General features: G+C 43.1%; 1 long non-coding RNA gene across 1 annotated transcript in view; it reads right to left on the bottom strand.

Annotated features, from left to right (window-relative positions):
- Positions 1–509: 509 nt before the first annotated feature.
- Positions 510–17,090, bottom strand: part of LOC145860891 (uncharacterized) — a 43,501-nt gene continuing 26,920 nt past the window's right edge. Inside the window, exon 2 of the long non-coding RNA XR_014380649.1 lies at positions 510–1,092. This is a non-coding gene — a long non-coding RNA (uncharacterized LOC145860891). The remainder of the gene's footprint in view (positions 1,093–17,090) is intronic.

The raw sequence follows: 17,090 nt of genomic DNA, 5'->3' as shown, positions 1-17,090 counted from the left end.
TTTGTTAATGTTGTATGAGAGGTTGTTTTCCTGACACCACACTCAGAGGGCCCTCACCTACTCCCTGTAGGCTGTCTTGTTATTGTTGGTAATCAGGCCTACCACTGTAGTGTCGTCTGCAAACTTGATGATTGAGTTGGAGGCGTGCATGGCCACACAGTCATGGGTGAACAGGGAGTACAGGAGAGGGCTGAGAACGCACCCTTGTGGGGCCCCAGTGTTGAGGATCAGCAGGGTGGAGTTGTTGTTTCCTACCTTCACCACCTGGGTCCCAGGGTCTCGAGCTTAATGATGAGTTTGGAGGGTACTATGGTGTTAAATGCTGAGCTGTAGTCAATAAACACCATTCTTACATAGGTATTCCTCTTGTCCAGAAGGGATAGGGCAGTGTGCAGTGTGATGGCGATTGCATCGTCAGTGGACCTATTGGGCGGTAAGCAAATTAGATTGGGTCTAGGTTATCAGGTAGGGTGGAGGTGATATGGTCCATGACTAGTCTCTCAAAGAACTTCATGATGACAGAATCATCAAATCAAATTTATTTATATAGCCCTTCTTACATCAGCTGATATCTCAAAGCGCTGTACAGAAACCCAGCCTAAAACCCCAAACAGCAAGCAATGCAGGTGTAGAAGCACGGTGGCTAGGAAAAACTCCCTAGAAAGGCCAAAACCCAGGAAGAAACCTAGAGAGGAACCAGGCTATGAGGGGTGGCCAGTCCTCTTCTGGCTGTGCCGGGTGGAGATTATAACAGCACATAGCCTAGATGTTCAAATGTTCATAAATGACCAGCATGGTCAAATAATAATAATCATAGTAGTTGTCGAGGGTGCAACAAGTCAGTGACACAAGAGTAAGTGTCAGTTGGCTTTTTCATAGCCGATCTTTGAGAGTATCTCTACCGCTCCTGCTGTCTCTAGAGAGTTGAAAACAGCAGGTCTGGGACAGGTAGCACATCCAGTGAATAGTTCAGGGTTCCATAGCTGCAGGCAGAACAGTTGGAAATGGAGCAGCAGCACGGCCAGGTGAACTGGGGACAGCAAGGAGTCATCAAGCCAGGTAGTCCTGAGGCATGGTCCTAGGGCTCAGGTCCTCCGAGAGAGAGAGAGAAAGAAAGAAAGAGAAAGAGAGAATTAGAGAGAGCATATTTAAATTCACACAGGACACCGGAAAAGACAAGAGAAAATACTCCAGATGTGACAGACTGACCCTAGCCCCCCGACACATAAACTACTGCAGCATAAATACTGGAGGCTGAGACAGGAGGGGTCAGGAGACACAGTGGCCCCATCCGATGAAACCCACGGACAGGGCCAAACAGGTAGGATATAACCCCACCCACTTTGCCAAAGCACAGCCTCCACACCACTGGAGGCATATCTCCAACCACCAACATACCATCCCGGGACAAGGCCGAGTATAGCCCACAAAGATCTCCGCCACGGCACAGCCCAAGGGGGAGCGCCAACCCAGACAGGAAGACCACGTCAGTGACTCAACCCACTCATGTGACGCACCCCTCCCAGGGACGGCATGGAAGAACACCAGTAAGCCAGTGACTCAGCCCCCGTAATAGGGGTAGAGGCAGAGAATCCCAGTGGAAAGAGGGGAAACCGGCCAGGCAGAGACAGCAAGGGCGGTTCGTTGCTCCAGCCTTTCCGTTAACCTTCACACCCCTGGGCCAAACTACACTTAATCATAGGACCTACTGAAGAGATGTGTCTTCAGTAAAGACTTAAAGTTTGAGACTGAGTCTGCATCTCTCACATGGGTAGGCAGACTATTCCATAAAAATGGAGCTCTATAGGAGAAAGCCCTGCCTCCAGCTGTTTGCTTAGAAATTCTAGGAACAATTAGGAGGCCCGCGTCTTGTGACCGTAGCGTACGTGTAGGTATGTACGGCAGGACCAAATCGGAAAGATAGGTAGGAGCAAGCCCATGTAATGCTTTGTAGGTTAGCAGTAAAACCTTGAAATCAGCCCTTGCCTTAACAGGAAGCCAGTGTAGGGAGGCTAGCACTGGAGTAATATGATCAAATTTTTTGGTTCTAGTCAGGATTCTAGCAGCCGTATTTAGCCCTAACTGAAGTTTATTTAGTGCTTTATCCGGGTAGCCGGAAAGTAGAGCATTGCAGTAGTCCAACCTAGATGTAACAAAGGCATGGATACATTTTTCTGCGTCATGTTTGGACAGAAAGTTTCAGATTTTTGCAATGTTACGTAGATGGAAAAAAGCTGTCCTTGAAACAGTCTTGATATGTTCTTCAAAAGAGAGATCAGGGTCCAGAGTAACGCTGAGGTCATTCACAGTTTTATTTGAGACGACTGTACAACCATCCAGATTAATTGTCAGATTCAACAGAAGATCTCTTTGTTTCTTGGGACATAGAACAAGCATCTCTGTTTTGTCCGAGTTTAAGAGTAGAAAGTTTGCAGCCATCCACTTCCTTATGTCTGAGACACAGGCTTCTAGTGAGGGCAATTTTGGGGCTTCACCATGTTTCATTGAAATGTACAGCTGTGTGTCATCCGCATAGCAGTGAAATTTAACATAATTTTTTCAAATGACATCCCCAAGAGGTAAAATATATAGTGAAAACAATAGTGGTCCTAAAACGGAACCTTGAGGAACACCGAAATGTACAATTGATTTGTCAGAGGACAAACCATTCACAGAGACAAACTGATATCTTTCCGACAGATAAGACCTAAACCAGGCCAGAACTTGTCCATGTAGACCAATTTGGGTTTCCAATCTCTCCAAAAGATTGTGGTGATCGATGGTATCAAAAGCAGCACTAAGATCTAGGAGCACGAGGACAGACGCAGAACCTCGGTCTGACGTCATTAAAAGGTCATTTACCACCTTCACAAGTGCAGTCTCAGTGCTATGATGGGGTCTAAAACCAGACTGAAGTGTTTCGTATACATTGTTTGTCTTCGGGAAGGCAGCTTTTTAATTTTTTTTTGAGAGGAATGGAAGATTCAATATAAGCCGATAGTTTTTTTTATAATTTCTGGGTCAAGATTTGGCTTTTTCAAAAGAGGCTTTATTACTGCCACTTTTAGTGAGTTTGGTACACATCCGGTGGATAGAGAGCCGTTTATTATGTTCAACATAGGAGGGCCAAGCACAGAAAGCAGCTCTTTCAGTAGTTTAGTTGGAATAGGATCCAGTATGCAGCTTGAAGGTTTAGAGGCCATGATTATTTTCATCATTGTGTCAAGAGATATAGTACTAAAACACTTTAGTGTCTCCCTTGATCCTAGGTCCTGGCAGGGTTGTGCAGACTCAGGACAACGGAGCTTTGGAGGAATACGCAGATTTAAAGAGGAGTCCGTAATTTGCTTTCTAATGATCATGATCTTTTCCTCAAAGAAGTTCATGAATTCATCACTGCTGAAGTGAGAGCCATCCTCTCTTGGGGAATGCTGCTTTTTAGTTAACTTTGAGACAGTATCAAAAAGAAATTTCAGATTGTTCTTATTTTCCTCAATTAAGTTGGAAAAATAGGATGATCGAGCAGCAGTGAGGGCTCTTCGATACTGCACAGTACTGTCTTTCCAAGCTAGTCGGAAGACTTCCAGTTTGGTGTGGCGCCATTTCTGTTCCAATTTTCTGGAAGCTTGCTTCAGAGCTCGTGTATTTTCTGTATACCAGGGAGCTAGTTTCTTATGACAAATGTTTTTAGTTTTTAGGGGTGCAACTCGGTGAGTGAGTGCAATGGGGCGATAGTCATTTAGTTCAGTTACCTTAGCTTTCTTGGGTACAGGAACAATGGTGGCCATCTTGAAGCATGTGGGGACAACAGACTGGGATAGGGATTGGTTGAATATGTCCGTAAACACACCAGCCAGCTGGTCTGCGCATGCTCTGAGGACAAAGCTAGGGATGCCGTCTGGGCCGGCAGCCTTGCGAGGATTAACACGTTTAAATGTTTTACTCACATCGGCCACGGAGAAGGAGAGCCCACAGGCTTTGGTAGCAGGCCGTGTCAGTGGCACTGCATTGTCCTCAAAGTGAGCAATAAACTTGTTTAATTTGTCTGGGAGCAAGACGTTGATGTCCGCGACGGGGCTAGTTTTCTTTTTGTAATCCGTGATTGACTGTAGACCCTGCCACATACGTTTTGTGTTTGAGCTATTGAGTTGCGACTCTACTTTGTCTCTATACTGATGCTTTGCTTGTTTGATTGCCTTGGAGGGAATAGTTGCACTGTTTGTATTTGGTCGTGTTTCCGGTCGCCTTGCCATGATTAAAAGCAGTGTTTCTCTTTTAGTTTTGCGCGAATGCTGCCATCAATCCACGGTCTCTGGTTAGGGATGGTTTTAATGGTCACAGAGGGTACGACATCTCAGATGCACTTGCTAATGTACTCGCACACCGAGTCAGCATGTACATCAATGTTGTTTCTAAGGCTATCCGGAACATATCCCAGTCCACGTGATCGAAGCAATCTTGAATTGTGGAATCCGATTGGGCAGACCAGCGTTGTATTGACCTGAGCACGGGCGTTTCCTGTTTTAGTTTCTGTCTATAGGCTGGGCGCAACAAAATGGAGTCATGGTCAGATTTGCCAAAGGCAGGGTGGGGCAGGGCTTTGTATGCATCGTGGAAGTTCGAGTAGCAATGATCCAGAAAACTACCAGTTCTTGTCACACATTCGATATGCTGATAGAATTTAGGAAGTATGGTTCTTAGGTTAGCTTTGTTAACCTCTATGGGACCGGCGGGACGAATTCGTCCCACCTACGTAACATCCACTGCCAGCCTGTGGCGCGATTTTCAAAATCTTCAAAATCCTATTACTTCAATTTCTCAAACATATGACTATTTTACAGCCATTTAAAGATAAGACTCTCGTTAATCTAACCACACTGTCCGATTTCAAAAAGGCTTTACAACGAAAGCAAAACATTAGATTATGTCAGCAGAGTACCAAGCCAGAAATAATCAGACACCCATTTTTCAAGCCAGCATATAATGTCACCAAAACCCAGAAGACAGCTAAATGCAGCACTCACCTTTGATGATCTTCATCAGATGACAACCCTAGGACATTATGTTATACAATACATGCATGTTTTGTTCAATCAAGTTCATATTTATATCAAAAACCAGCTTTTTACATTAGCATGTGACGTTCAGAACTAGCATACCCCCCGCAAACTTACGGGGAATTCGCTAACATTTTACTAAATTACTCACGATAAACGTTCACAAAAAGCATAACAATTATTTTAAGAATTATAGATACAGACCTCCTCTATGCACTCGATATGTCCGATTTTAAAATAGCTTTTTGGTGAAAGCACATTTTGCAATATTCTAAGTATATAGCCCAGGCATCACGGGCTCGCTATTTAGACATCCGGCAAGTTTAGCACTCACCATAATCATATTTACTATTATAAAAATGTCATTACCTTTTGTTGTCTTCGTCAGAATGCACACCCAGGACGTCTACTTCAATAACAAATGTTGGTTTGGTCCAAAATAATCCATCGTTATATCCGAATAGCGGCGTTTTGTTCGTGCGTTCCAGACACTATCCGAAATAGTAAAGAAGTGTCGCGCGCTTGGCGCAATTCCTGACAATAAAATTCAAAGTATTCAATTGCCGTACGTCGAAGCATGTCAACCGCTGTTTAAAATCAATTTTTACGTCATTTTTCTCGTAGAAAAGCGGTAAAATTCCGACAGGGAATCTCCTTTTCGGCAAACAGAGGAAAAAATCCCAAAGGCGGGGGCGGTCGGGGTCACGCGCATAAGCTAGTGTCTCTTGATGGGCCACTTGAGAAAGGCGATAATGTGTTTCAGCCTGGGGCTGGAATGACGACATTCTCTTTTTTCCCGGGCTATGAGAGCCTATGGACGACGTGGGAAGTGTCACGTTAGAGCAGAGATCCTTAGTAAATGATAGAGATGGCAAAGAAGTTCCAGAAATGGTCAGACAGGCCACTTCCTGTAAAGGAATCTCTCAGGTTTTGACCTGCCATTTGAGTTCTGTTATACTCACAGACACCATTCAAACAGTTTTAGAAAATTTAGGGTGTTTTCTATCCATATGTAATACGTATATGCATATTCTAGTTACTGAGTAGGAGTGGTAACCAGATTAAATCGGGTATGTTTTTTATCCAGCCGTGTCAATGCTGCCCCCTAGCCCTAACAGGTTAAAATCCCCAGCTACAATAAATGCAGCCTTAGGATGTATGGACAGATTTCCAATGGTCTAATGTCCATTTCTCGTATCTTCTTCTTATTGGTGTCCTTTAGTAGTGGTTTCTTTGCAGCAATTAGACCATTAAGGCATGAATCACGCAGTCTCCTCTGAACAGTTGATGTTGAGATGTGTCTGTTACTTGAACTCTGTGAAGCATTTATTTCAGCTGCAATCTGAGGTGCAGTTAACTCTGATGAACTTATCCTCTGCAGCAGAGGTAACTCTGGGTCTTCCTTTCCTGTGATGGTCCTCATGAGAGCCAGTTTCATAATAGCACTTGATGGTTATGGTTATTGAGACTGCACTTCAAGAAACTATCAAAAGTTCTTGAAATATCCCTGATTGACTCACCTTCATGACTTAAAGTAATGATGGACTGTTGTTTCTTTTTGCTTATATGCGCTGTTCTTGCCATAACAGGGACTTGGTCTTTTACCAAATAGGGCTATCTTCTGTATAACACCCATACCTTGTCACAACACAACTGATTGGCTCAAACGCATTAAGAAGTAAAGAAATTCCGCAAATGAATTTTTAAGAAGGCACGCCTGTTAATTGAACTGCATTCCAGGTGACTACCTCATGAAGCTGGTTGAGAGAATGCCAAAAGTGAGCAAAGCTGCCATCAAGGGAAAGGCTGGCTACTTTGAAGAATCTCAAATATAAAATGTATTTTGATTTACTTGAAACTTGTTTGGTTACAACATGATTACATGTGTGTTATTTCATATTTTTTATGTCTTCACTACTATTCTAGAATGTCGAAAATAGTAAAAATAATTGACCGGTACTGTATATTAGTAGGCTATATGTAAAGATCAGATTAAATTGAGAATACTGCTTGAGAATATTATCAAGTGCTTGTCAAATTGTAAATGAGAGACTAAGTGTGTTCAGCCTGCGCAAGAAACAGAGCAGAGCGCTTCCCTTTCATGAGACTTTTTTCAAATCATCATGCAGCCTTAGAATGTATTAGAAATCAAAACATATAGCCTATCGTTTGTATCACAACTACATTTGTATACATAACTCTAAATTAAGCGTATAGAAAGACCTGTATCTTTGATAAATGCTCAACACAGAATATGTGTGCACTCCCTCGAAAATTGTTTGGGAAAAATATTCTTTCCATTTTATTCAGCTATGTCCAATTGTATCATTCTTACTATAAAATAATGCCACACGAATTATAAGCAGATCTTGCCGGCTTAATGAATTAGTGTAGGTCACAGCCATATACGTGACCCGTTTCAGGAAACTAGGCGTACGTCGCGGGTCACTGCTTCACACAAGAGCCATTTGAACGATATCCTTTTTTTTAATGCCTTCTGGAACATGTGAACTTTCATTTGCCATAACAACAACAACCTTGTATGCCATTTGTAAATACGAATAAAATTGTTATTCAGATTCATGCAGGTTACCAACGACATGAGTTGGGATTATGGTTCATTGTTCACCTAGCTAGCTACATGTTTTGACAAACGACTCTGCAAGTAACAATTTTGGTTGCGTTCGTAAATTTAGTTTGGCCATCTACTCCGATTTCAGAGCACTCTCGTCTGAGTGTGCCAAAGCACAGAAGGATAACGGATTAATTTACGAATGATCAACACCCGGTGAATATGGTCGGTGTCAGTAAACATCAGCTGCTCAGGAAGGAGAAGCGTTCTGTCACCTAGAGATGAATGGACACTGCTCAAAAAAATAAAGGGAACACTTAAACAACACAATGTAACTCCAAGTCAATCACACTTCTGTGAAATCAAACTGTCCACTTAGGAAGCAACACTGATTGACAATAAATTTCACATGCTGTTGTGCAAATGGAATAGACAACAGGTGGAAATTATAGGCAATTAGCAAGACACCCCCAATAAAGGAGTGGTTCTGCAGGTGGGGACCACAGACCACTTGTCAGTTCCTATGCTTCCTGGCTGATGTTTTGGTCACTTTTGAATGCTGGCGGTGCTTTCACTCTAGTGGTAGCATGAGACGGAGTCTACAACCCACACAAGTGGCTCAGGTAGTACAGCTCATCCAGGATGGCACATCAATGCGAGCTGTGGCAAGAAGGTTTGCTGTGTCTGTCAGCATAGTGTCCAGAGCATGGAGGCGCTACCAGGAGACAGGCCAGTACATCAGGGGACGTGGAGGAGGCCGTAGGAGAGCAACAACCCAGCAGCAGGACCTCTACCTCCGCCTTTGTGCAAGGAGGAGCAGGAGAAGCACTGCCAGAGCCCTGCAAAATGACCTCCAGCAGACCACAAATGTGCATGTGTCTGCTCAAACGGTCAGAAACAGACTCCATGAGGGTGGTATGAGGGCCCGACGTCCACAGGTGGGGGTTGTGCTTACAGCCCAACACCGTGCAGGACGTTTGGCATTTGCCAGAGAACACCAACATTGGCAAATTCGCCACTGGCGCCCTGTGCTCTTCACAGATGAAAGCAGGTTCACACTGAGCACGTGACAGACGTGACAGAGTCTGGAGACGCCGTGGAGAACGTTCTGCTGCCTGCAACATCCTCCAGCATGACCGGTTTGGCGGTGGGTCAGTCATGGTGTGGGGTGGCATTTCTTTGGGGGGCCGCACAGCCCTCCATGTGCTCGCTAGAGGTAGCCTGACTGCCATTAGGTACCGAGATGAGATCCTCAGACCCCTTGTGAGACCATATGCTGGTGCGGTTGGCCCTGGGTTCCTCCTAATGCAAGACAATGCTAGACCTCATGTGGCTGGAGTGTGTCAGCAGTTCCTGCAAGAGGAAGGCATTGATGCTATGGACTGGCCCGCCCGTTCCCCAGACCTGAATCCAATTGAGCACATCTGGGACATCATGTCTCGCTCCATCCACCAACGCCACGTTGCACCACAGACTGTCCAGGAGTTGGCGGATGCTTTAGTCCAGGTCTGGGAGGAGATCCCTCAGGAGACCATCCGCCACCTCATCAGGAGCATGCCCAGGCGTTGTAGGGAGGTCATACAGGCACGTGGAGGCCACACACAGTACTGAGCCTCATTTTGACTTGTTTTAAGAACATTACATCAACGTTGGATCAGCCTGTAGTGTGGTTTTCCACTTTAATTTTGAGTGTGACTTCAAATCCAGACCTCCATGGGTTGATAAATTGGATTTTCATTGATTATTTTTGTTTGATTTTGTTGCCAGCACATTCAACTATGTAAAGAAAAAAGTATTTAATAAGATTATTTCTTTCATTCAGATCTAGGATGTGTTGTTTAAGTGTTCCCTTTATTTTTTGAGCAGTATACTTTGGTGCGAAAAGCGCAAATCAATCCCAGAACAACAGCAAAGGACCTTGTGAAGATGCTGGAGGAAACAGGTACAAAAAAGTATCTATATCCACAGTCAACCGATTCCTATATCAACATAACCTCAAAGGCCGCTCAGCAAGGAAGAAGCCACTGCTCCAAAACCGCCATAAAAAAGCCAGATTACGGTTTGCAATTGCACATGGGGACAAAGATCATAGTTTTTGGAGAAATGTCCTCTGGTCTGATGAAACAAAAATTGAACTGTTTGGCCATAAAGACCATCGTTATGTTTGGAGGAAAAAGGGGGACGCTTGCAAGCCAAAGAACACCATCCCAACCGTGAAGTATGGGGGTGGCAGCATCATGTTGTGGGGGTGCTTTGCTGCAGGAGGGACTGGTGCACTTCACAAAATAGATGGCATCACGAGGAAGGGAAAATTTGGTGGATATAAGCAACATCTCAAGACATCAGTCAGGAAGTTAAAGCTTGGTCGCAAATGGGTCTTCCAAATGGACAACGACCCCAAACGTACTTCCAAAGTTTTGGCAAAATGGCTTATGGACAACAAAGTCTAGGTATTGGAGTGGCCATCACAAAGCCCTGACCTCAATCCTATAGAACATTTGTGGGCAGAACTGAAAAAGCGTGTGCGAGCAAGGAGGCCTACAAACCTGACTCAGTTACACCAGCTCTGTCAGGAGGAATGGGCCAAAATTCACCCAATTTATTGTGGGAAGCTTGTGGAAGGCTGCCCGAAACAAATTGAGTGTATGTAAACTTCTGACCCACTGGGAATGTGATGAAAGAAATAAAAGCTGAAATAAATCATTCTCTCTACTATTATTCTGACATTTCACATTCTTTTTTAAAATAAAGTGGTGATCCTAATTGACCTAAAACAGGGAATTTTTACTAGGATTAAATGTCAGGAATTGTGAAAAACTGAGTTTAAATGTATTTGTCTAAGGTGCTTGTAAACTTCCAACGTCAACTGTATGTCTGCATCTCTTCATTAATTTATTTTACGTTTTTTCTTTCTTTAAGCAAAGAAGAGGACTTGTTTAGGTTGGCTAACTTTAGCACTCATTAAGATGCTCGCCCACTAAATAGTCTCTGGGCCCATATCGGAGGAAGGGAATCAACAGCTCTACACACAAAACACACATACTGAGAGAACCGCAGCTCTTCTCACAAACATGACACAGGAGGGGGCTGACAAACACAGGGGAGTAATGATAAGGACAGGGGTGTGTTTGGGTGGGGGGGTGAAATAACAAAGGGAGTTATGGCCCCCTTGCTCCACCTTTAGCCTATGTCACACATGCAAGAATTGCTTGTACGCGCACACAGTCCTGACACACCCCTGCATGCCACCCCCAGAGCCTTTAATAGCTATCAATAACACATAGCACTCTCCTTCTCACACACACACACACACAATTGGGAAATGGTAAACAAGGACAGGATGACGTTGTGCTCTCCACTTTCATAACTCAAGAGTAGAACACATCCCTGCCCTATCCCACATACAAACAGAGAGCATACAAAAGGTATGCAATAATACGAATACACAAGCAAGCACATACAGACACACTGATAAATAGTGTGCTGACTAAACTATTCTGCCGTGTATGGAGACCAGGACCACTCAGCTGCCTTGGACTATGACCCAGGCCAAGACTAACCAATCCAATCCCTCACAGATCTGTCCTTACTTCAAAGATGAAAAGGAAGGATGAATTTCCTATATATTGGAACAAGTCAAAAATCTCTCGGTCTCACTCTGATTTCAAAACAAGGGAGGGTGCTCTCCTCACACCTGCATTGAAAAGACCCTGACCCCATCATGACCCCTGAGAGCCCATGAACACAATAGACAATAGCCTACTGTATAGTCTACTGTAGGGTACTGTATGGTTCTAAATATCAGAGTAAGAAATTGACAGACACTATGAAAGCTCCAACCAAGTTTATTCACCCATTGGGTCAATACAGCTGCATAAGACAAAGACATGGTTCCACCAGTGGTAGTATGTATACCCCAATTTGGGTGGAATCTACTCCTCCTCTCTAAACATTACATCTTTGTTGCTAGGCAGAAAATTAAGTGACGTGGGTAGTAAACTGTACCTTCTCCCTTCATGTGACCGGACCTGACCTCAGCCCCCTTCCTCACTAAACCACATCTCTCCACCCTTATCAGTGCCTACCAAGATGTGATCGTCATTCCTTCAATCAGTACATTCCAAGCTTAATTGCCTCTACCATATGCATTCCTCCTACAGATACCCATTAACCTCCGGTGTATAAACCAGACTATGGCACTCCTCATGTCTCTAGTATAACTAATGATTCATAATATTTAAAGTTCAGCAATCTGAACCCATCACTACACATTTTCTTTTTTAAATGAAGTTAAAATTTAACTTTTGCATTATTTAGGTATGGTAACTCACTTCTTGGGACAATGCATTTGGGACTTTTTGCATCTCGGGTCCTAGATATTTTATTCAGAATAATTTTGGGGGCTTTGGGGAGCCAAATAATATGCTGGTGGACAGGGTAGGTTACTTTCTAAATGTAATCCGTTAGTTACTAGTTACCTGTCCAAAATTGTAATCAGTAATTTAACTTTTGGATTACCCAAACTCAGTAACGTAATCTGATTACATTCAGTTACATTTAGATTACTTTCCTCTTAAGAGGCATTAGAATAATTTATATTTATTTAACTAGGCAAGTCAGTTAAGAATAAATTCTTATTTACAATGACGGTGGGTTAACTGCCTTGTTCAGGGGCAGAACGACAGATTTTTACCTTGTCAGCTTGGGGATTCGATCCGGCAACCTTTCAGTTACTGGCCCAACGGTCTAACCACGAGGCTACCTTACAAAAACGTATGTTACCAGTTGAACGACATCTATTGCAGGATAAATCAATGTTAAAGTTTACATAGCTGGCCATTTACGGATGTTAAATTTTACTTTATGGGTTGGTTATGGAGGCTTCTTCTAACCCATCGCCTTCTACTACATATAATAATATGATAAAGTTACAAGTTAACATACGTACATTAAAAACCAGTCTATCAGAATTCCAGTCATTCCAATAAATGTTATACCCCTTGATCTTCAAGAATAGGACTTGGAAATATGGTAGTGTAGATTAGACAACATGTTTTACTGAGCATAAGCCCAAAACGAAGGACTTATTAGCCAGCCCTACTCTGTTATTTATGACTTTGTTGTCATGGAGGACTGATTGGGCTCATTGATTCGAGTTGAAAAATAAATGCTGCGCTCATGGAATGGCATGCTTTTAGCACTACTGAAAAGGGATATTTTCGTACATGTGAAAAATGAATGCCATAGGCTGCATTTGCTATTAGCCTATTGTTTACCTTTTGTTGGTGACACTTTGATATATTGATAATATGCAGCTGTTTAAAGGGCAAATCCACAGATGAAACAATAACAAAATGGTCGCCCCACCTTGGTAAAATGCTGAGGGATGGGCCTGGAGAAATGTAACCACTCTCAGACTAATAGACAGAGCTGTGGATGCAAGGATTGACCATCCATGATATCAAAACTAATGTTCAACCCTGCTTGTGGTCTATTTTTGATTTACATTTAGTTAAATTGTCAACTAATGTGATTTCAACTAGAAATCGGCAAAAAATGTCATCATGACATTGGATTTAGGTTAAAAGTTTGTTGGGAAAAAATGAAATTCCCTTACGATGAAGTTTTTGGAAATCCAATCAGTTTTCCACATTGATTCAACGTAACAAAATAAAATTTTATTGGTCACATACACTTGGTTAGCAGATGCTATTGCAGGTGTAGCGAAATGCTTGCGCTTCTCGTTCCGACAGTGCAGTAATATCTAACAACTAATCTAACAATTCCACAACTATCTAATACACACAAATCTAAGGAATAAGAATATATACACATATATGGATGAGCGATGACCAAGCGGCAAAGGCAAGATGCAATAGATGGTATAAAAATACAGTATATACATATGGGAAGAGTAATGCAAGATATGTAAACATTATTAAAGTGGCATTATTAAAGTGACTAGTGATCTATTTACTTAAGTGGGCAATGATTTCAAGTCTGTATGTAGGCAGCAACCTCTCTGTGTTAGTGATGGCTGTTTAACAGTCTGATGGCCTTGAGATTGAAAAATAGCTTCTGTCTCTCCGTCCCAGCTTTGATGCACCTGTACTGACCTCGCCTTCGGGATGGTAGCGGGGTGAACAGGCAGTGGCTCGGGTGGTTGTTGTCCTTGATTATCTTTTTGGCCTTCCTGTGACAACAGGTGCTGTAGGTGTCCTGGAGGGCAGGTAGTTTACCCTTGGTGATGCGTTGTGCAGAACACACAATGGTGAAATTGCCGTACCAGCAGTGATACAGCCCGACAGGATGCTCTCAATTGTGCATCTGTAAAAGTTTGTGAGGGTTTTAGGTGACAAGCGTAATTTCTTCAGCCTGCTGAGGTGGAAGAGGCGCTGTTGCTAAGGTAAACTTCCGACTTCAACTTTATGTAAATAAGATCATTTTTTTTGTCTCTCTCCTGTCATTATGGGGCAATGTGTGTAGATAGATGAGCAAAATGTTTTATTTAATACATTTTAGAATAAGGATGTAACGTCCACATTTTGTTACAAAGGGAAATGAATACATTCCGAATGCACTGTAAACATGAATATTACATGGGCCACAGTGACGTTCTGGTCATTCATATGATTATTTTTGTTTAACTTTCCTTTGTTCTCCAGAAAACATGCATGTTATTTATTTTACATTTTTAATTAATTCATTCAAGTCCCATGTACAATGGTTCACAGTTATGCAACCACTTTTGTTCTTCAGCAGTGTTGATACAATATTGCACATGTTTACATTCAAAATAAGTTGTAATTAATTCAAATTCTTCATCTCATTTAACGTAAATTTTATATAACATGGTTCCTAAATTGAAGACAACTATGTTTGTTGCTACACTGTACCACAGTGCCGATAAAGGACGATATCCATCCGGACCTTTGCCACCTAGGACATTTGTCAAATCAAATTTTATTAGTCACATGCGCCGAATACAACAGGTGTGTAGACCTTACAGTGAAATGCTTACTTACGAGCCGCTAACCGACAGTGCAGTTTAAAAAATACGGACAAGAATAAGAGATAAAAGTAACAAGTAATTAAAGAGCAGCAGTAAAAAATAACAATATATACAGGGGGGTGCCAGTACAGTGTCAATGTGCAGGAGCACCGGTTAGTTGAGGTAGTATGTACATGTCGGTAGAGTTAATTAAAGTGACTATGCATAGATGACAACAGAGAGTGGCAGTGGTGTGGAGAGGGGAGGGGGCAATGCGAATAGTCTGGGTAGCCATTTGACTAGACGTTCAGGAGTCTTATGGCTTGGGGGTAGAAGCTGTTTAGAAGCCTCTTGGACCCAGACTTGGCGCTCCGTTACTGCTTGCCGTGTGGTAGTAGAGAGAACAGGCTATGACTAGGGTGGCTGGAGTCTGAGAATTTTAAGGCCTTCCTCTGACTGCCTGGTATAGAGGTCCTGGATGGCAGGAAGCTTGGCCCCAGTGATGTACTGGGCCATTCGCATTACCCTCTGTAGAGCCTTGCGGTCGGAGGCCAAGCATTTGCCATACCAGGCAGTGATGCAACCAGTCAGGATGCTCTCGATGGTGCAGCTGTTGAACCTTTTGAGGATCGACAGCTGCCAAATCTTTTCAGTCTCCTGAGGGGGAATAGGTTTTGTCGTGCCCTCTTCACGACTGTCATAGTGTGCTTGGACCATGTTAGTTTGTTGGTGATGTGGACACCAAGGAACTTGAAGCTCTCAACCTGCTCCACTGCAGCCTCTTACGATGAGAATGGGGGTGTGCTCGGTCCTCTTTTTCCACAATTATCTCCTTTGTCTTGATCACGTTGAGGGAGAGATTGTTGTCCTGGCACCACACGGCCAGGTCTCTGACCTCCTCCCTATAGGCTGTCTCGTTGTTGTCGGTGATCAGGCCTGCCACTTGTGTCATGGGCAAATTTAATGATGGTGTTGGAGTCGTGCCTGGCCGTGCAGTCATGAGTGAACAGGGAGTACAGGAGAGGGCTGAGCACGCACCCCTGAGGGGCCCCTGTGTTGTGGATTTGTGTCACTGGACCTTGTTAAATAATAGTTGAGTACCCCTGCAGTATGTGTTGCGATTCCATTTCACAATTTGATATATATTGCGATTCTATATCACCATCAGTCATGGAAATAAAAGTACTGAAAACGTGTTAGCTCACCATTTAAAATAAGATTGAGGCTAAGCTATAGAAGGTGAAATACAGTAGTTTTGGCGCATGTACAGCCGACTAGCGCTAGCTAACATTAACTACCTAGCAAAAAGAAACAATTTATTGCGATTCTCTACTGTATCAATTTTTCCCCTCATCCTGAATTGTTACTAATGACAAATGACTAGCTAACATGACATTCATGGTCATATAGGGTGGCTAGCTACTGCCCGGTCTAGTTAGGCTAACATGGTTTGCTCAAGTCCCACAGCACTAAACTGTAAAGTTAAATAAGCTCATCATTCCAGTGTTGTGTAGGATGGATTTATGACAAAGGTGTTAAAAAAGGTTCAAACATCCTGCATCCATTCCATGACAGGGCCAATAAGCGATGTGTATTTGTGTTATGGTATCTTTATGGGTGAAGGGCCAATTTTCCCCCAAATCGCTGACGTATGGTCAGTTTTCAATCATTGGGGTATGGTAAGCTGATCCTAGATCTGTGTTTGGGGGAAGTCTTTTTAATTTTCCTTGGAGGTAGTGATAGATGATGGGGTTGCTAGTGTGAGTAGTGAGGGCCTCTCTGGAGTGTAGTTGAGAACTTGCCAAACAGGCCATGTTTCATAATGACTGGATGCCTAGAGACCCACAGAGAGAGCAGAGGAACACAGACAAGGTGTGGCACGCTGCCACAAAGGAAAGAATAGAGCAGGAAATGTTTATATTTTTTCTCCTCTCTCCCTATAGTTCTCAGCCTCGCTTGACGTAACCATCCTCAAACTCCCTTTTCCTCCCCTCTCCTTTTCTCCCTCACTTTTTTATCTTTTGTTCCTTTCAGTGCCTCTCACAAAATCTGACTTACTCAAGTCAGATTTTGTGAGAGGCACTTTTCGTTCCACTCCCTCTTTCTTTCATCTCTCTATTCTTCCAGTCTCTGGGCTCCAGACTGAGACCATGTGCATTATTCTAATGATTCCTGTAATGAAAGTCCCTACCCTGCTCCTGTTTCTCTGGGGCCTGCTGCTGTGATGAGCAAGTCACTCACTCCCTCTCCCCCTACGCTCCGGATGAAAGAAATGCGTTCTAAATGTAGGCTGTAACATTTCAAACACAGCTTTGGAAGCAACTAATGTTGTCACGGTTGAAGAGACGAGATTCATTCTCAGCTTTCTGTATGTATAATTTTGTATTTCTCAACTCTTAATATTGAGCTCTATAGGCCTATTTTACAACCAAGATGTTTGATATGGCTTTGAGATATGGAGTCTAGGCAA

The sequence above is a fragment of the Salmo salar genome, chromosome 15 (genome assembly GCF_965601325.2).
Source record: "Salmo salar chromosome 15, fSalSal1, whole genome shotgun sequence".
NCBI lineage: Eukaryota > Metazoa > Chordata > Actinopteri > Salmoniformes > Salmonidae > Salmo > Salmo salar.
The sequence above is the reverse complement of the archived record's forward strand: the minus strand, read 5'-3'. Positions and strand labels throughout refer to the sequence as shown.